Here is a 22,259-nt window from a genome sequence, read left to right as displayed (position 1 = left end):
TTGAAAATTAATTTTTCTTGCATAATATATCCTGATCAGGGTTTCCCCTCCCCTGCTCCTCTCTGTTCCTCCCCACATCCTTTCTGGTGTGGCTCCATTCCTTTTCAGTCTCCTTTGAAAAGAATAGGATTCTAAGAGATAACAATAAAATATAATAAGATAAATCATTGCATCCAAGTTGGCCAAGGCAAAACAACAGAAGGAGAAGATCCAAGAGAAGGCTACAGAATCAGACACACTAGTCCATACCTTCCGGAATCCCTTAGGATCACTGAACTAGAATCCATATCGTATCTGCAGAGGACCTGCTGCAGACCCGAGTAAGCCCTGTGTGCATGCTGCTCTGTCTCTGTGAGTTCCTATGAGCTTTACTCAGCTGATTTAGAAGACCCTGTTTTCTTGGTGTCCTCCCCCCCTCTGGCTCTTAGGCTCTTTAACATCTTCTTCCCCCAGGTCCCCTGAACCCAGAGGGGAGGACATTCCATTTAGGGCTGATGGAGGGCTTGGTGGAGACATCCCATTTCGGGCCCCAGTGTCTCTCACTCTCTGTGTAATGTCTGGTTAGATCTCTATCTGTTCCCATCTGCTGCAGGAGGAAGCTTCTCTGATGCTGGCTGACGAAGGCACTGATCCTCTGTGGTTCTCACGGATTGTAACTTGGTTATCACTGACTTAACAGCTAATACACATATAAGTGAATACATACCATGTGTCTTTCTGAGTCTGAGGAAAAAGTCTAAGCAGTGAAAAAAATTTTAGTTGAGCTGACATGCATATCTGCCTTTGCTGATAATTATACACTGTATCAGCTGACTTTGCTGTTTCATCTCTGGAATGACAGCTCAGTATGAGAGTGAAGTTTTTCAGAATTTATTTTCCCTTCAAGTTTTTCAAAGATCAACTTGTAGAAAAGACTGGATGAAGTGCTGGTCACTTAATCTTCATGGTCGACAATGATTTGACAAATATTCTATGAAAATGCTCCAAGGAGTGTTTTTACAGACCAATTTAGAAATTCTGTCTTGGACATGCTTGTGACTAGAGCAGTAAATGTTTGTTATATGCACAAGCATGTATGAAAACATGTGATCCTTGTCTATGCCTGCTGAAAGAGAACTTTACCAGTTCTAAGTCTCTGAACTGCAGTCCCGTAGAAATTAAAGTCTTAAGACTGGGAGCAGTTAATGCAGTGATGGTTTGTGGTGGTTAGCATAGTGCTGTGCTGCGTGGTGACTGTACTCTGTGGACTTAAGAGATTTCAGTCAGCACTTGGGAAGGAATACACCACAGGATCTGTGACAATTAAAGATTTTTAAAGTGAAAGATTCAATGACTTTTCTCATTAATAAATAGGCCATTGGGGCCTTGCATACAGAAAAAGATTGTGCAATTCTCTTACTGATAATTGCTTAAAATTTAATGCTGTTTTGTTTTATGATCTTTATTTCCTATCATTGTTTTGCTGTAGTTAAAAATAAAATAACTGTCTATATATGTGTGTGTGTGCATGTGCACACATATGTATGTGGGCATGTATGTATGTGTACATATGTAGAGACCAGAAGACAGCAGTTAGCTAGGCTGGCTGGCCAGGAAGGTCCAGATGTTCTCTTGTCTCTGTCTCTCAACACTGGGGATACCAGCATGTGTTATCCATCAGACCTGCCAGTTTTAGGTCTTCAAGCTTTCAAGACAAGTGCTTTATAAACCACCTGAGCCATTCCCCCAAATCCTGAAGTAAAATCTTTAAATTACTGCCTAAACATAACTGTCTTTAAATTTCATATCACATTTAAAAGGTTAGGCTTGTTTGGGTCTTGAGGTCAGCAATAGTACAGAGGCATTGGGTTTAAATTCTATGTCCTGCCATGTATTCCTAAATGATTTTTAGGACTAATAATTTGTATTCCTAAATAATTTTTCTGTTTTGAAAATTGAACTCCCAAGGATTTCTCCCTAATAATACATAATAATTTGTATATTAGAAAAAGTTAGATGGCCAAATTAAAGTAATAGAAAGGGTCTTTACACTTTTCCAATCCATTTCTGTTAGCCATCTTTTGTAGTATTAATCAAATTAATGCAGCAATGTTTGATTTTAAGTTAGGCGAGAAAATTAGAATTCACAGCTGGTAGACTACATGAGAGGAAGCTAAGTTTCAAATTGTGGGATCCCCAGCAGCTCTGTTGAAAGCTAGGTGTCAGCTTGGCTAATAATAGGAGCAGCCTTGTCAGTAGATTGAAATCCCAGGGGCTGGGGATGGTAAGGCTGTAGGGTCCTGAACTGGGCATGCTTCATCCTCCACAGGGAGTTGGATGTTTTGTTTGTCACAGGTGACTGAGTTAGGGAGACCTGCTGCTGCTTGGGCTAATGACACAGACTTGTACAGAGTACAGAAGACTTTGTACAGTGGTGAATTTGGAATTACTGGACAGCTAGCTGATTAAAGAAATAAAAACTTTACTGGTTAAATCAGAGTTTCTCTCAGAATTCTACCTAACAAATCCTTCCCTTAAAAAGAAATGTTTCTGTTTCTTTAAACTCCTTCACAAGTGGAACTCTGAATTCCACTTCCTAACATTCTTGAGTAAATCTGATTTGTAAAGGCATATGGACACTTTATAGACTTGGCACACTAAAAATATTTAGTCATAAGCCAACAAATCAAACCCAGATATACTGACTTATGTAAATGCCAATCATATTATATGTCACTGCTTGGTAAATTACCATGTTAGTAAGTGCACAAAAACTCACACTTCAATTTTAAGATATTGTGAGAAGTTGGTAACCCATAAGTATATGTTTTTTTAAAGTAGTGAAATAACTTCTTGATTAAAAACTCCCACCACCACTGCAGAGTTTTCACACATTCACTATTGTTTCTTGGTGCTACCAGCTCTGCAGTTGTGACAGGGGAGGACAAAGCCATTTATTTTGTTTGTTTTTGCCTTTTGTTTTTAAATCATTCACTCAGAAATAACTAACTGCTATATTGTTTAGGATCTCCCCTTACACCAGTGGTTTTCAACCTTCCTAATGCTACGACTGTTACATTTTCTCATAAAATACATTTTCTCATAAAATAATTTTACTTGATACTTCATAACTGTAATTTTGCTATTGTGATGTATTGTAGTAGTATCTCTTTGTAAATATCTCTATTTTCTGCTGGTTTCTTTGAGGTTATGACACACAGATTGTGAATCACTGGCTTATACACACAGTTATTTTTTGTCCTGAACTTAATGTAGCACAGAATTTTTTTTTAATTTGAACATTTTTATTTTGCAATTAAAGAAATACATTTCTGTACAAATAAATTTTTCTTTAGTTGCTTACATTTGGATATTCTTACATATTGCAAGTTTTAAAAATAATGACATCTTATTTGCATACAGAAAACCAGTTGTTAAAGATTGATGAATAGTACATAGACTTTAGATTTTCTAAGTAAAACACATTTGGTTGTGTTGAAGAGATGGCGCAGATATTAAGAGCACTGATTGCTCTTCTAGAGGTCTTAAGTTCAGTTCCCAGTAACCACATGGTGGCTTACAATCATGGATATGATTCTATGATTCCCTCTTCTGATGTGCATGAAGACAGAGTACATGTGTGTGTGTGTGTGTGTGTGTGTGTGTGTGTAAATCTTCATTAAAACATTTATTTAATAGAGTTTTATTTCTGAAAGGATCATGTAAATGTGTATAATAGTGAAGAGATTTATGTTTTTAAGTGATACCTCAGTACTGTTACTTTTGGCTTTACAATAAAGGGAATGATACCTTTGGAGCTAACAATATCTGAATTTGAATATTAATTCTACTACTGAAGAAAGGTAGTCTTGAAGGCATTGTTTTATCTGTTTTTACATGTGGCTTAAAAAATATAACAGAATTTACCCTACAACTTTAATATTATATGTCCACACTGTTATGCCTTGAGAAAATTAACTTTAATTTTGAAATGAGTTTACACCCATAAGAAAGTTGAAAATGGTACAAGACTTCCTAAATGTCCTTCACTTGGATTATGAATCGAATTAGTTATCATACATATATAATCACGCACCATAAATTGGGTCATCTTAAAGTACAGCATCACCAATACTATTTAATTCTGGTATGTTCCCCACCCCCATTACACCCTCCTTAACTCCTGCTCAGATTTTGATATCTTTCGCTTTTTTCAGTAATTCTTCTTTCTATAAAACAGGCAAAAAAGTATTTATGCTTGAGTATTTTGAGATAATGTACATGAAAATGAATATGGCATTTGCCTGATACAAAAGATAAGGATCTATTAGTTTCTTGTCTTTATCCTGGGTACAGAAATATCAGACTTACAGGAGTTATTCTGAGGGATGTGATACCAGTTTGTTTTAGTAATAAATTTTGTACTAGTTTAGCAGGAACACAATATATGAGAATTTAAAAAAACAAACAAACAAAACAAAACAACCCAAATCAGCCAGCATAGGTTAATATGTTAAAATAATAAACAGGAAGTCAAACACTTTCAAATTTTCTAGAAGTATGTGCATTAAGGAATGGTTCACAGAAATAAATGTAGGAAATACATCTCTTGGCAAGGAATACTTATCTTGCATGTAAGTCTGTTCATTAACATTTTACTTTGGAGTATTTTATCTTTTTGGATACATTTTCTAAATTCATTGTTTAAGGATTTTCAAATTTCATCTTTTCTGAGGTTCAGAAAATGTATGGTTAGTACTGCTCTATTCAGTGCATGAACTGGAAAGATACAGACAGAGCAGTTATTTTTAATCATGATATTAAACAAACTGTGTGTGTGTGTGTGTGTGTGTGTATCACAAGCTAGCTAAGAACTCTTTGATCCTTCTGCCTGAGTCTTCTGACTATAACACATTTTTTTCTGTTTTTGTTTAAAATAGAAAGAGTTCTGTGAAAGCTTCCAAGTCATAGCTGATGGCTTAGTGGGAAATGCTAGGTTAAGTGGGCAGTCATTACCTGCGTAGGTGTGAAATAATGGTAAGTTTCTTCCCTTTCAATGCCAGGGACATTGACATTCTCTAAAAGAAAAAATAATTGGGGTGCATAGGTATCTATCACAATGAAATTGGTAAGGAGTTAAATTATGGAGATGTGTAGTTGGAGTTAGCCACTTTGTGGGTTCTTTTCTCTTTCACCCTTCCCCATCCTATTTCTTCCAGCCTTTCAGCCTCCTAACACTAGATAGGAGAGAAAAATGGAATAGAGGGGAAAAGGCAGCATTATCATTAGACTACTTCCTGCTGATTAGGGCATCAAGTTCCTTGGTCCAAGTTTGATTTTTGCCTTCAGGATATCTAATTTCTTCTTCTTGTATCTTCTTTGAACATGGCTACTTACAAACCCATGGCTAACAGCAAACAACCACCCTCATCCCTGCCTCTCAAGGCTCTAGTGTTTATATTCTCTCTGAAAAGTCCAAAGCATTTCAAACATCACATAATTGCAGAAACTGCAGCTGGCAAAATCATGCCCCTGCTAGAGCACAAGGTAAATCACAGTCCGCTTCTCTGGACAGTCTGACGTGGCCCCATATTCCACCCCTGGTATTAAAATGAATCTTAATATTTCTCTCTGTGTGTGTTTTTTTAAGAAACTGAAACCCCAAATTGTCACTACAGACATGAAGAGATCAAGGAACACTACAGGTCAGGGTAAATGAGAAGCATTCCAGGTAGGCAATGTGGTATGGACCGGAAGGCACAGATCTGGGGCTTTTCCAACTGAGACTGTCATCAACTAGCTTTTTGATCTTTGTAACTTCTTTGTCATAGTTTTCATGCTCCTTATCTGAGGGTAGACTAAATTAAAGATGGAAAACAGGCTGCAGTTCTTCATCAATATTGATGGATTGTTAATGTCTGTTTGAGACAAGAAGTTTGAGACTGTACCTGCAGATATTGGGAAGGAGGTCTGGGGAACACTCCTGCACTTTTTGATGACTTTTATAAGTGGTGGTGGGATTGTGATTGCATGCATGTGTGTAGGTATATGTACCGCAATTGTTGACTAAGCAGTTTGCAAAACCTTTTCAATTCAAATTGCACACAACCGGTCATGTTTTTCTGGGCTATAGAGTCGGGTGGATCTCCCAAACATTCTCATTCATATCACTGAGAGAGAAATACAGGCTAGATTCTAAGAGACACACATATAGTGATAGATGTAAAAAGAAGTGAAGCAGTTGTTGCCAGAAATAAAGGTATATGCATATTTAAAATAGGCCTACATGGGATCCTCTTAGAACTCATAAGCACTAATCAGACCTGATCAGTCCCTTCAGAAAGGTGGTCATTTAATGAAGTAGCTATTAAAAATTATAGCTTAATATTATATGTAGGGAATTTATTTCTAATATAGGGTACTGTTCAAAGCAAGTTGCATTTTGGGTGGTATTTTAGTATCACAGAGAAATAAGGCCAGTAAAAAGTGTGGCCTTTACTATATTAATACTTAGCATAATTCAAACTTACCATTGGAAGATGGAGTCCCCAGTAACTCACTAGCACAAGTACTGATAGTTGCAGCAATATTGAAAACAAATAAGGTTGCCGTTAGGTACATATTCTATGTATAAGCCATTGGGAAAATTATTGTTTGACTTTAGGAGAAAGAATCCCTAAGTTTGTAGTATCTTACATAAGAACATTATCCAGATTTAGTCCACTGTGTTAGAAACTGTACATTTGACTGGCCTTTCTGTATTAGTCATTTGTACAAGGAGGGACTTATCTAAGAGCTAAGTTATGTTACTCACCTCCACAGACTAGCAAAATTACTAGTTTTCCTTCATGTGTGTTCTGTAAGAAATTATATGTGGCAGCCACATCTGTGGTACTCATAGGCCAGTACAATAGCCTTTTTGTATTTCTTTGTATCTGTCTCAGCCATCAAGAGTGTCCCCTGGGGTAGGAGTCATGTTTTATTTATATTTGAATCAGCAAACCTAGCATAAACATGGCATATGACAAATATTCCATAAGTGTTTATTTAATAACCAAAATACTGTGCTTTCTAAGAGGAGCCATGAGTTACGTGCTAGTGAAGATAATATCCATTCTGAAGTATAAAATGCCAAATCTGTAAATAAACTGGCCCTTTCCTATAGTATATTCTGCGATGGTTAGGTTTTATGCATAAATCCTTTTATGTTTTTGAGGCAAAGTCCTACTGACCATGTAGTCCCAGATTGCCTGGAACTCAGTGTGTAGGACAGTCTGGCCTTGGATATGGAGTTATCCTGCCTCTGCCATCATGCCAGGCTAGTAAGTTGCATTACTTTGACTGTTTTCCTATTAAGGGATATCTAAAATAAATCTATTAGTAGAGATCTGTACACAAAAAAAGTTTCAAAGAAACAGTTATGGTTAAAAAATATGTAGTAGTCTGAAACCTGTGTACAATATAATTTTTTTATCACATAGGTCTTATTTAAGTGTGCAGAAGTCGTGTAGCCTAGACCATTAGGCTTGCTAGCCAAGAAGACAGGGTGGAACTCTATAGGCTTAGCATCTGCATGAGCTGGTATCCCTCTGCCACTGAGACTTTTTACCCTCTTTGTCATAAAGTACAGAGAGCCACAGAGGTGAATAGATAGAGGCTATGCACTTACAGGGTGACTGCAGAGGTGATGATCATGGGAAGCAGGAATCTTAGGGGACTTAGAAACAGCGGAGCTGGCTCTGATGCCCTGGTTGTCTGAATTTGCAGCAGTGTGAAAAAACTGTCGTGGATACTGTAGCACAAGCACAGATAATACGACATTTTGGTTCTGTGTTAAAAATGAATAAATCCTGCATTTCTCAAGTCCAATCTCACCTGCAGCCGTCACTTCAGGACTCCCATTGCCAGGTCTTTCCTTGTTCTGTTCATAAGGGAAACTCAGGATTGCCTCAAGTGCCTTCCAGTCTTTTAGGATTATATTTTATTATGTTTTAGTTTTATACTACTGGTACAATTTCATGAGGGTTATGTTTTTATGGTCCAGTAATATGAAAAAGAACAAAGTTTTGAAAATATACTTTGTTACTTCTCTAAGTTTTTTACTTACATTTTAGAATTTAATCCTTGGTATTTCCTATTCTATCAATATGGACAGTGGGAGGCAAATTGTGATATGATAAAATTATTTTGGTGGAGCCAAAATATTCTAAACATGTGTCGAACCAGGTGATGTAAGCTGAATAGTTATAGTGATATGTGGCTTTCTAACACTCAGAATTCTTAGGCCAGCCCAGGGGGCTTTGCTGAAGAAGAGGAGAAAATACATTCGCATATATTTCTTTATCCTATTAATTTTTAGAATTGTTATTTTTTGACTTTGAGACTGACTCTTCTATTTAAAGGTGAAAAAATCCAATCAGTTGTACTTTATGGTATGTGCAATTCTCGATTTTAATGGTTATTTTAGTTTAGCAGTTGATAAATACAATCTCTGTTCCTTTCTGCCTTGCCCCACCCCTTTCTGACAGTCTTGTTGTGTGTAGTTCGGATTGGCTTTGATCTCTCAGAAGTCCTTGCCCCTCAGCCTTCCCAGTGCTGGAGTTACATGTTTGAGACATCAGACATGACTGTAAGTATTTCATTTTCATTCCTGATGACTTTGTGAGAGTTCATTTAGAACCTGGGAGAAAATGACTGAGCAGAATTGAACTTCATAAGAAATGAAATGTTAAATTGCATTCTCAAATTGATTTTCCTAGATATTTTTTTTCCTGGGAAAAAGTAGCTTAGCCAAAGTTTCTGAAGAATCAAGGTTAAATTTGAGATTATTTTTCATTCATGAACATATTATTGCTTGGGCTTCTATTGAACATGCTTGTACACTTTTGTGTTCCTGATGATCCATACATCCTAAACATATTCATCTTCAACTTTAAAATGTGACCTGGATTTCTTTGTTCAAATCAGAACAAATTGTTTTTGAAAGCAGGGTCATGAGGATACCTTGAGTGACCACACACTTGGCCTACAAAGGAAAAGAAATTAGGGAGAGGAGGGATCTGTGCCTTTGGTCCCCCCAAACCCTAATCTGGGACCCATTAGCAGGGTCATCTTGCTGTGAGGTGTGTTCACAGTGTGAGAGGCAATTTCTAAAGCTGCTAAGACCAATTCCTGTTGAGTTCAGAGATTAAACTCTGCATCCCGGATAGTAAAAGCAATATACAGCAAACCAGTAGCCAACATCAGACTAAATGGAGAGAAACTTGAAGCAATCCCACTAAAATCAGGGATTAGACAAGGCTGCCCCCTCTCTCCTTATATTTTTAATATTGTACTTGAGGTACTAGCTTAGGCAATTAGAAAACATAAGGAGGTCAAAGGGAAACAAATTGGAAAGGAAGAAGTCAAACTATCACTATTTGCAGATGATATGATAGTCTACCTAAGTGACCCAAAAAACTCCACTAGAGAACTCCTACAGCTGACAGACGACTTCAGCAAAGTGGCAGGTTATAAAATCAACTCAAGCAAATCAGTGGCCTTCCTATACTCAAAGGATAAGCAGGCTGAGAAATAAATTAGGGAAATGACATTCTTCACAATAGCCTCAAAGAGTATAAAGTACCTTGCTATGACTGACCAAACAAGTGAAAGATCTGTATGACAAGAACTTCAAGACTATGAAGAAGGAAATAGAAGAAGATCTCAGAAAATGGAAAAATCTCCCATGCTCATGGATTAGCAAGATTAATAATAGTTAAAATGGCCATTTTGCCAAAAGCAATATACAGATTCAATGCAATACCCATCAAAATCCCAACTCAGTTCTTCATAAAGTTAAAAGACAATTCTCAAATTCATCTGGAATAACAAAAAACCCAGGATAGCTAAAACTATTCTCAACAACAAAAGAAATTCTGTGGGAATCAGTATTCCTGACCTCAAGCAGTACTACAGAGCAATAGTGTTAAAAACTGCATGGTATTGGTACAGTGACAGGCAGGCAGATCAATGGAATGGGATTGAAGATCCAGAAATGAACCCACACAACTATGGCCATTTGATCCTCGACAAAGGAGCTGAAAACATCCAGTGGAAAAAAGATAGCCTTTTCAACAAATGGTGCTGATTCAACTGGAGGTCATCATGCAGAAGAATTCGAATTGATCCATCCTTATCTCCTTGTACTAAGCTCAACTCCAAATGGATCAAGGACCTCCACATAAAGCCAGACACTGAAGCTAATAGAAAAGAAACTGGGGAAGACCCTTGAGGACATTGGTACAGGGGGAAAGTTCCTGAACAGAACACCAATAGTGTATGCTCTAAGATCAAGAATTGACAAATGGGACCTCATAAAATCACAAAGTTTCTGTAAGGCAAAGGACACCATCAAAAGGACAAATAGGCAACCAACAAATTGGGAAAAGATCTTCACCAACTCTACATCAGATAGAGGGAAAATATCCAATATATACAAAGAACTCAAGAAGTTAGACCACAGAAAGCCAAATAACCCTATTAAAAATGAGGTACAGAGCTAAACAAAGAATTTTCACCCAAAGAACTTCGGATGGCTGAGAAGCATCTTAAAAATGCTCAACTTCATTAGTCATTAGGGAAATGCAAATCAAAACAACCCTGAGATTTCACCTTACACCAGTCAGAATGGCTAAGATTAAAAATTCAGGAGACAGCAGGTGTTGGCAAGGATGTGGAGAAAGAGGAACACTCTTCCACTGCTGGTGGGGTTGCAAATTGGTACAACCACTCTGGAAGTCAGTCAGGCAGTTCCTCAGAAAACTGGGCAGGTCACTTCCAGAAGATCCTGCTATACCACTCCTGGGCATATACCCAGAGGATTCCCCAGCAGGTAATAAGGATACGTGGTCCACTATGTTCATAGCAGACCTATTTATAATATCCAGAATCTGGAAAGAACCCAGGTATCCCTCAATGGAAGAATGGATGCAAAAAATGTGGTGTATATATACACAATGGAGTCCTTCATGAAATTCTCAGACAAATGGATGGAGCTGGAGAACATCATACTAAGTGAAGCAACCCAGTCTCAAAAGATTAATCATAGTATGCACTCACTAATAAGTGAATATTAGCCTAGAAAATTGGAATACCCAAAACATAATCCACATATCAAATGATGTACAAGAAGAACGGAGGAGTGGCCTGGTTCTGGAAAGACTCAGTGTAACAGTATCGGGCAAAACCAGAACAGGGAAGTGGGAAGGGGTGGATGGAAGAACAGGGGGAGGGAAGAGGGCTTATGGGACTTTCAGGGAGTGCGGGGCCAGAAAAGGGGAAATCATTTGAAATGTAAATTAAAAAATATATCGAATAAAAAATAATACACTCATATTACAAATTAAATTTAATATACCTAACTCATGAGTTTCTGATTCTAAAAATTGAAGTATTTTAAATTTATGTTACTTGTAGCCTTCAGTGTTACAGTGGCATGCCTACACAGATTTAAAATATGCAAACAATAAGACTGGATTGTAAATAAATGGCCTGGTAGAAAACGCATCTTGAGGATGCATGTTGACACTGTGTTGTGTGGGTAATATTAACATTCATTCACACTGATGCTAGTGAGGAAACTTACATTCCAACTGGAGGGTAAAATGTCTTGGTAAAAACAAATTAAAGAAAATCAACTTTGTAGGGCTTGTTTGGTTGATTGGTTCGTTGGTTGATTGGTTTCTGTCCTATGAGCCTTAATAAAATACCTTTCTATTAAAGTCCTTTCAGATGCCATTGACTTAGTAAGTTTGTGTCCCTGATTGAACAGGCTTTAGGTAAAGCCTTCTTTGTGGTAAAAAAATAAATAAATAAATAAATAAAAATAAAATAAAATAAAAACCCTTTTTTATAACAAAGCAAAAATATTGAGTACAATTTGTGTAACGTCTAACGTTCCAGTGCTGAAATCATACTTCATAATGTTGAAGTGTGAAGCTATAGCCTATTGTTGGAGTAGTAATGTGTAATTAGCACACTGTTTCTCTACACTGCTTTCTGGTGTAATCTGAAAATTGTTACTATGCAGTTAGGTATGATAACAAAGTTTAGATGAATTAGTTTCCTAGAATTTATGACTTTAAAATGAAAACAAATCTGCTCAGGAATCACTGTGTGGAACACAAACAAACTGATCACAGAATATTTCACCCATCCAAGTGAAAGATAAATATATTTTTAGGTATTTTTTAAGTGTATATATGTGTGACTATAAATAAAATTCATTGATTATTTGAAGCTTTTAATTGTTGTGACAAGGTGGATACACCACACCATAATAGTTAGGAATACTGTAAATTCTCACTGTGAGGATGTTGACTTGAAAATTTTACGTAGATTGACTGGTCAACAGTACAATAGCCCCTCATTGTGTGCAAATATTAAGAACCTGCAAATTGCACCCAGCACATGCTGCTGTGTGCAGTAAAAGTACTTGGTATTCAAGCATGAGGTCATGAGTGTAGATCCCCTGTACCTAGATAGATGTCAGGACTACTTGATAACAGTCCACATGTCATTTCAGTGCTTGGGAAGCAGAGACAAGTGATGCCTAGAATAAGCTCATAATCTAGACTAAGTGAACCAGTGAGCTCTGGGTTCAGTTGAGAGACCCTGCAGAAATAGGTGGCCAAGCATCCAACATCAACCTTTCATACCAACAGACACACACGAACATTTTCATATAGGCATGCACACCACATACATTGACAATAAAAGAGCCTGCAAATCTTAACCTTAGGGATGTTAGAGATGTGATTAAGGTTAAGGACTATGAGATGAGGGAGGTACTCCGGGGAAATCTATGTAGACCTAATTTAAGTGCATGGGTAGTTAATAGTTATGAAGTTTTTCTAGCTATGGTGACGGAGAAAGCTATAATACTGGAAGGAAGAATGGTCAGATATAGCATCCTGCCTGTGAAGACAGAACAAGGGGGCACAAGCCAAGTAATCCAGACAGCCTATTGAACCTGGAAAGGACTGGGAAGCAGATTGTCTATTAGCACCTCTTGAAGATGCTACACTTTGAGTTTGGCTCAGTGAGACCTGCCCACAGAATGTAAGTTTCTCTTGTTTAAAGACATTGGAATTTTGTTAACTTGTTATGGGGACCATGTATGTACCTTACTGTGTTTTAAATGTGTTAAATATTTATTAAGTTTAAATACAATAAAGGAATAAAAGCTATTTGGTATAGTAAAAAAATGTGTGGTAATTTATAAGACTTCCTTACATGAAGACTGGTAACAGCCCATTTTGGTACTCAAATGAACTGAATGAATTAAGAACATCTTCATAGATAGGTTTTATCTTTTAATCAGAAGTTGCTGGGCCAGGAATGCATCTCAGTGATAACGTGCTTGCCTAGCATATTTGAGGTCCGTGTTTATCCCTAGTATCAAGACAAAGAAAAAATCATTTTAATAGTGTCATGGTGTCAAAAATATAACCAACATCTGATGATTGCTAAGAAGAGCAGGATTTCATTGACAGTTGCATTGATATTGTCCATGAATGTAGTTTTGACAAATGAGTTTGAAGACATACCCAAACATAACTGGTTTTGTCATACAGAAGCACCATCTCCACCCTTTTAACCAAGAGGGCATTTCTAATTATGTCATGCTCAACAATTATCAAGAAATTGTATAAGGACTTACTGAACTCAAACTGCAGGGCCTGAGTTTATCTGTTTTCACATAGTTCTCTTCAGAAAGCAGGGGTGGTAAGGCATTGGAATCTTTATGAAAATGGCTTCCTGTTTAGTAATCAAACCTAATTCAGGAAGCCTGCAAAATGACAGGATTCAAGGTACTCTACTACGGCAGGAGATCTAAGATTAGAATAAATATCTAAAAGATAAGTACATAAAGAAAAAATGAGCTTTAAGCAGTTTCTGTCCCTGTTCTGCCCAGCTATTGAAGGATAAACTCAGAAGTATTTATTTAGTCTCTTTCCGCTAATACTGGGGATTAGCTTTACCACTGAGCTTTACCACTGTTGTATTTAGTGACAAATACAACAAAGAACCTAGGAAAAGAACAAGAAAGAGGACAGGGTTTAACTGTGTTTTTAATTTGTTAAATATTTATCAAATATCAAAATTTAAATATTTTAAAGATATAAGCTATTTTGGTATAACACTAATAGGTGATAATTTATAAGACTTGCTTACATTGAGACTGATAACAGCTCATTTTGGTACTCGAATGGAATGAATTCAGAACACCTTCATAGATATTCTATGAGATCTATGTGAGTTGACTGGTAGAAACACTGGTCACTAGGAGAGGAGTCAGGTGATCAAAACTGGGAAGGTTGGCAGAGGTTGAAAATCATGTTCCTTTTAGAGGATTTGGGAGACTCAGCTTTAATTCAAAAATCAGTTCAAAAGGAGAAAATGCAAATCCACAAAGCTGAGGCAGGGGGTTATTTTAACTGTGAAAGTGCATGCATGTTGGGATGTAGCTAGTGGACTAGAGAGTAAGTGAAGGTAGAGATACTGGAAGGCTCTAGAGATTGATTGCATCAGAAAAGTATTAGAAGAACAGCAAGGCTTCTGGGAAATGCAATCATTCTGCCAGCTACAAAAACAACAAACACATTCTCATCAAGAAAGGACACAGATTACTGAGTAGGTATTGAAAGGTATGCACTTGTAAGGTAGCTCAAAACAGCCGAAAAGTTAGGGAAAAGTAGGTGAAAATAATAAAATTAAAATTGATAAAGTGTTTCCCCTTTGGGATAGTCTCTCTTAAATCTCCATGAGGATATTTGGATCCAAGACAATCATTTATACATATGTTGAGTTGATTTGCTAAGTAACAAATCTTACCATCTCTATACTGGTGTTATCACTATACTGTAAATCTAGAGACTGGGTTCAATCCTTAGAGAGATTTACCTCTGTTCCAAAGGTTAGAGGAAAGACTCAGATACACTGTCTCCAAGGAAACCCTTGTTTTACAAAATTGAGGAAGGAAAGAGTGGTGCGTATAAAAGGAAAAAGTCATTTCCGAGTTCAGAGTGGTGGATGACATCACTTGCTAAGGTGGGCAGAGTTGAGAAATCAGGTTTGAAGTTGCTGTTGCACAGAGCCTTGGAGATGGATTTACACTAGAAAATTCATCTGTTCTGTAGAAATCGATTGTCTCGTTAGGGTTTTAATGCTATGACGAGATGCCATGACAACTTTTCTAAGAGAAAATATTTAATTGAGGCTGGCTTAGAGTTTCAGAGGTTTAGTCCATTATGGTCATGGTGGCTAACACAGCAGATTGCAGACCAGGCAGTATTGGTGCTGGAGAAGGAGCTGAGAGGTCTACATTTTGATCCCAAGGCAGGCAGCAGGAGACTGTGTGTCATGCCCGACATAGCTAGAGCACAGGAGACCTCAAAGCCTACTACACAGTAACACACTTCCTTCAACAAGGCCACACCTACTCTGAACAAAGCCACACCCCGTAATAGTGCCAATAACTCCCTATGGCCCAATCATTTAAACACAGAGTCTTTGGGGGCCATTCCTATGTAGGCTGATGATAGGGCTTTGTGGCCCTCAACTGGACGTTGGTAGCTGGATAGGCTGGTATGTAGGGACACAGAAAGTGAGGGGAAAAAGGAGGTCATTTCTTCTGCTGTGTAATCATAGATTTAACACAAGTAAATCATTCTTAAGTGGTTGATCCAGGAGTCATAGTCCTAGCAGTGGCTATTATTTTTATCTTTTAGTGCTTTTCCTGAACACTGTGGTAGAACATTTAGGTTGCCAACACTTGTAATCCAGATCTGTGCCTTCCACAGTAGTGTGTGTGATTAGGGGTTCCTCCCCTTGGCCTGTGCTACTCACAGAGTTGTACCTTCTCTGAGTCTCTTGGGTGTGTTGACTGTTCTCCTGCTCCTGCGCCTCCCTTGAGACCTGGAATCCTCTAGTTCCTTCTGTCTTGCTGCCCTCCTTTGAACTTTTGCTTATTTGGAAATATTTTCATTTGTTTCCACACATAACTTGTAGATGTTTATCTCCCCGCAAGTTAGGTATCCGTTTACTGGCTTATTTATTTGATCTGGAATGTGTTGGATTTGAAACCATAGCACAGATGCTTTTCTCTTCCAGGAGGGTGAGGGATGCACAGAGAATGGTTTTGTGTGGCTCGGAAGTGACAGTGAAGAGGGAAGTGTCTTATTGGGAAGAAATACCGAGTTGGAGCTCCAGGTGTGTGTCTAGAGTAGACTCACTTCATGACTATCTTAGTTGCTGCAACAAATTGAAAAAGGACATATAGGTGGGAAAAATTCTCATTTGCAAGATGTTTTTGATCTAATTTAAAATTAGGACTGTCTGCCATCTACTGTATTACATAGATCAGTTTGTGTATCTTTTGTCCTGGAGCCACCTGCTTAAATCAGCCTCCTGTTCTGGTAAATCTAAAAGGATTCAAAGAAGCAGGGGTTGGCTTCCTATGAAGAAATGCTTTTGCTGACCGGGTCTGACAAATAGAAAAGTAGGAAGAGGTAGCCTTCAGGAATCTCTTTCCATTTTATGAAGACTAGTGTTGGGGAACTGAAGAATAAATAAATTAAGAGAAAGCAATGGTGACCTGGACAGAGACTTTACCAACTGATGGTGTGAAATATTTGGTGGGCTCACAGTTATAATGGGTTTGTCTTAGACAGTTCTCCCATGACAGTGTTGGTTAATAATTTACCCTTCCTGAGAGGCAGAGGCCGCAATCATAGGTTGTGAGCAGGAACTCTGAGGCCTGTCATCTGCTGGAGTTCATCTTGCTGGCTAGAGCCATGAACCCAGTTGGTTGCCACAGGGTACCAAGCCTCTGAACATTGACAAAGAAAAGCTTCAGAGAGCTCAATAATGCAGAGACGTTTGGAGTGATTTACTTGAAGTGGTATCTAAAGTAATGGGTTACTACTGTAGCTACCCATCTGCTCTGCATCAAAAAGAATGTAACTCTACATCTTTTGAAAAAGTTTATTTTGAAGTAGGGTGGAGCTGTGTATGGAGGAAAGAGAGTGTGGCAGGCTGATAAATTATTGCTACAGAATATTAATGAAACTTCGGGAGAAAGGACAAACTGCGCTTGTTGATTGATACCTGGAATATGTTTTTATTGTCTAACAAAATATTGGATGCAGCTGTACCTGTAAGACTTAGCTGCTGTGCGTGTGATCGTTAGTGGGAGCCGCCGGAGCATGTTGCCCCTTGCCATACACTGTTTTGATAGGATAGTAAGCTCAGCTCAGCTGTAGGTTTCAGTACAATTTACGTGAATTGTATTTCCCTGTTTAGTCATTGAATCATATTGTGATATGGGCATGGTAAGTTTTGTAATTTGCTTTCCTGTGTGAAGAGTACTTTTCTTCTACTGAAGGTTCATTGCTGCATACTTTTTTTTTTTGAAGTTAGGCGTTATGTCATTACAAAGATTTACAGTTATTTAATAATGATTTATTGTAGTTATTTATTTGCCAGCTGTGTCACATTTTCGGTGGAATTTGTAAATCAAATTTATATAGAAATTTACTAGGACATGTATTTCAGGATTTAAAAAAATATACTTTAAAATCTTTTTGAAGTGGTAACTTAACAACCGTTGTTAATGTTCAGCCTCTGCCATGTCTTTCTCACAACCAGTGCAAAGAGGACCCTGTTAAGTCTGTTAAAATAGTTTATGGTTTATCCTCTTTACTTTCAGACTATTAGTGTCATGTTGTATTTGACCTGGGATGTTCACACGACATTAAGGAATGTGGAAACATCTTGACATAAGGCTCTCTGCAGTATCATAAGTTTTAATCACTACTAAAGTGCTCATCCAGGATCTAACTGAGAGCATATTTAGGAGGTTGTGGAATCCCCTTCCTTTGCTCAGAGCTCACTGGCTGTAGCCATGAAGGCTGCATTGTGTTTTGGTTCATTGGGCAACTCACACTTTTTCTGTTACTTTGTTATATACAAACGCCAAGTTGTGTGGTTTTTTTTTTTTCTTTTTAAGGCTGTGTTTACTTGACACCATGTCTTTTGTTGTTGTCAGAACAGAATCAGAATCTAAATACAATCTAAATACTTGATTTCCAAGAGTGCATGAGAATTTTAGTTCTAAGATTAAAACACTAAGTTTTATGTACAACCTCACGAAACCTCTTTTGATTAATTGGCTGGCCCGAAAACACGCTGATGGCATTGTTCAAATGTTTTGATATGGTAATGACTCTCTTAATGTTCCTTAAAGTTTCAGTCACCAATTAATTATACTTAAAGATGGAGGTTTTGGTTCAAGAGGGAAGTGAAAACATTAAAAGTATTCCAGACTCAAAATTTTTTCTAATGGTGTATATTTCTTTATCATGCTGGGCACTAGTGAATCAGAATGAATTCAAGAAAGAAACAAAGGCATCCCAAACAGCTTCCCACCTGAAGGTAACCCTTTGTCACACAGCTTCATTTGGACTACAGATAGCAGGGGAACAATGACTTCTAAATTCGTTTCTTTTTTTGTTTGTTTGTTTTCATATAATTTTTATTGGATATTTTATTTATTTACATTTCAATCTTCCCAATTCCCTCCCCCCAGCTAGAAAATCCAGAAAATCTCACTGGCTCCTGATTGTTTGAGTGTATGCCACACACACACACACACACACACACACACACACACACTTCTGCCTCCCTGCCCTCAAATTCCCCTACACTGGGGCATCGAGCCTTCATAGAACCAAGGCCTCTTCTTCCATTGATGCCTCACAAAGGCCATCCTCTGCTACATATGTGACTGGAGCCTTGGGTCCCTCCATGTGTACTCCTTGGTTGGTGGTTTAGACCCTGGGAGCTCTGGTTGGTGGATATTGTTGTTCTTTCTATGGAGTTGCAAACCTCTTCAACTGCTTCAGTCCTTTCTCTAGCTCCTCTATTGGGGACCCCGTGCTCAGTCCAATGGTTGCCTGCAAGCATCCGCCTCTATTTCTCAGGCTCTGACAGAGCCTCTCAGGAGAAAACTATATCAGGCTCCTGTCAGCATATACTTCTTGGCATCCACAATAGTGACTGTATATGGGATGAATCCCCAGGTGGGGCAGTTTCTGGATGACCTTTCCTTCAGTCTTTGCTCCATACCTTTTCTCAGTATTTTCTGAGTATTTTGTTCCCCCTTCTAAAAAGGATCAAAGAACCCACACTTTGGTCTTCCTTCTTCTTGAGCTTCATGTGGTCTGTGAATTGTTTCCTGGGTGTTCCAAGCTTTTGGGTTAATATCCACATATCAGTGAGTGCATACCATGTGTGTTCTTTTGTGATTGGGTTACCTCACTCAAGATGATATTTTCTAGTTTCATCCAATTGCCTAAGAATTTCATGAAGTCATTGTTTTTAATAGCTGAGTAGCACTCCATTGTGTAAATATATCACATTTTCTGTATCCATTCCCCTGTTGAAGGACATCTGGGTTCTTTCCAGCTTCTGGCTATAATAAATAAGACTGCTACGAACATAGTGGAGCATATGTCCTTGTCATATTCATTTCTTTTTTAAGGCATAATTTTTACAAGTGTTCTTAAAAACATTGCATGACAGTTGATTTTTGCCTTCAAATGGGAATTCTGTATGTTAAGTAGAATCTTTACACTGTCATATTAAAAGGAGAATAATGTTAGACAGCTTAGTGGTAGAGGGCTGATCATGCATGTTCGAGGTACAATCCATATCCACCCACACTGGCAAACATTTTTAATAATAATTGAAAATATGTACAAAACAATTTGCTTAGGAAAATATACCATGAAGGAGCTTATATTCCAGAAAAACGTTTACATGTTTAAAACACAACTTTTTATGAGTTGTGACTAAGAGTAATTGATGAATCCATAGTATAAGGGATAAAGAAGTGTTATGAGAGGGAACAGAGGCTGCATTTTTTTGGGGGCATATAGAGAGGGTATATATGTATGTATGTATGTATGTATGTTTGTATGTATGTATTCTGAGCAAGCACTTTCTTCTGAGATATATCCCCAGCCAGAAGAGAGGCTCTTCTTGAAGGTTTTAATTTGTGGTTTCTTAGAGGTAGCACTTGCTTTCCTTAAAAGCATTTAGAATGTCATGTTGAAGAGATCATGGAGGAAGATGGAGGACTTTCTTTTACATTGTCTCAGCCAGCATCAAGTGTTCATGGTACCCTAGGCAGTTTACCTACAGTTGGTTAAATATTTAGGAAAGGACATTTAGAAGCACGTCTTCATGAATCTGGCCTTAGCTTGGACTTTGTCAGTTCTTTATTTTATTTTCCTTTTGTTTTGATCTGAAAACCTTTAAAATATGACTCTAACTAGAAACTTTAAAAGAAACGACAAAATTCAGTAATGAAGATGCCTCATCTTACAAGTGAGTCTTTACTGGCTAATGATGAATGCTCTGACAGGCTGAGGAGCTGAGGGAACAAACAAAACAAGGCAAGGTGCTCAGTCAGCAAAGGCTTCCAGTGCTGTTGAGGGAGCAGCCTGGAGAAGCACACCCTGGGCTTAGCCCCTCTCCTCATCTAGTGTTCATTCCTTCATCCAAATTTCTTAAATACCTTTGAATACTGGGCAGTTTGCCAAATGTGGTAAGACTATAGAAGTTAAACACTTGAATTTGCTTTTAAGCCCAAATGAGTAGGAGGTTTAATTGTTTGTTATCAAAACTCTGAAACGGGCAGGGAACAGTTATATGAGAACAAAGGTCTGATTCACACACACTGAGTTTGGGGCCTGAGAGGAAGGCTCTTGAGTGTGGAAAATCACAAAGATTTAAGTGCTTGTGCGAGAGAGCATATACACTGGCCTCCTGGTTTAGTAGTTTACTGTGAGTTCTGGAAAGAGGCTCCTTCCTAAAGAGCATGGACAGGTGATCCCCTATAGAGATGTAAACACTGGGCGTAGTGTCTCTGTAGTTTATAGCAAAGCCATAGGTGCTGTTGTTTTGGGGTGAGCTTCCAGTTGGGATTATAAGGTAGAAAATGTCTATAAACATAGTGCCAACGCTCTGCTGTATTTAATTTGCAAAATTATTTTGAGGTAGAAAAAAATTGGGCCACAAATACAAATACTGATACTTAAAATTTTCTGTAAACAAGGTTTTGAGTTATCCTACACGATCTTTTTAAAATGGAAGTACTTGTAAATTGCTAATTTATTTCATCTAATTGCAGGTGGAGGGGCCTCAGGTGCTACCATGTCATGGGCTTTCCCTTTTCTGTTTAAATATACTGTATTTCCAAGTGTTTATATACTTGTAGCATACAGAAAAACAGCAAGATCTTTTGTTCTTGTACCTTGTATTCTGTGGGAATGTGGACATACAACCCTCACCCCAACCCCTGCCAACCGAATAATTACTGTTTCGATCTCTCTCTCTCTTCTTATATTCACTGCCCATTGTTCCTAGAAAACCACAAAGCTTGCATTGACTGGTTGAAGAGCATGGTTCTCCAGTCTCAAGGCCTGTGCAGTTGACCTATATAATCTCACCTCTTATTAATTCCTTGCATCTGTCTGTTCTCCTGTGTACTTCCTCATGATGCCTTCCTGTTTAGAGTGCTGTCACAAGTCCTCTCAGGACCAAATTATTTCTGCTGCATTCATACTGCAGTTAGCAACACTTGCACTGATTTGGTGACTTTAAGAGAGCAAGTATTTACACCTTCTCTTTCCACTTAGGGTTTGTACATGCCTGCCTGACTAACCCGGAAGTCAGGAAGTGAGGGGTCTTTGTTTAAAATGGTATAACTCTGAAGACATGGGCACTCTTTCCAGCCTCCTCCAGAGAAGAAACAACGTTGCTTAGCTTATTTGGACCTATAAACCCTGTAACTCTGTTTGGTCATCGGTGTGTCCAGGCCACAGTATCGGGCTCTTCTCTCCTTTGTCCTCTCTTTTTATTTTATAATTTAGACAGTAATGCCACAGACAGTGAGGATTTTCTGCACCTTTTGTGATTTTCTTGGAAATCACTTACATTTTTCTCTTTCTTTTTAACAGCTACATAATATTCCATAGAAATATCATAATAAATTAAAACAAATTCTGAAAGCATGAAAATGTACATGTTAGTTGTATAATATGTAATTATTGTACATAAAAAGGATAAACTGACTACAAAAAAGGATAAACTTGGTAGATTATTGAAATTTTAAAAATGGTGTATTCCCAGATTTCTTTTGGTTTAAACTCTTCTGGGAAATAATTTCCCCA

This window comes from Apodemus sylvaticus, chromosome 14 (assembly GCF_947179515.1).
Source record: "Apodemus sylvaticus chromosome 14, mApoSyl1.1, whole genome shotgun sequence".
Classification (NCBI taxonomy): Eukaryota; Metazoa; Chordata; class Mammalia; order Rodentia; family Muridae; genus Apodemus; species Apodemus sylvaticus.
The sequence above is the reverse complement of the archived record's forward strand: the minus strand, read 5'-3'. Positions refer to the sequence as shown.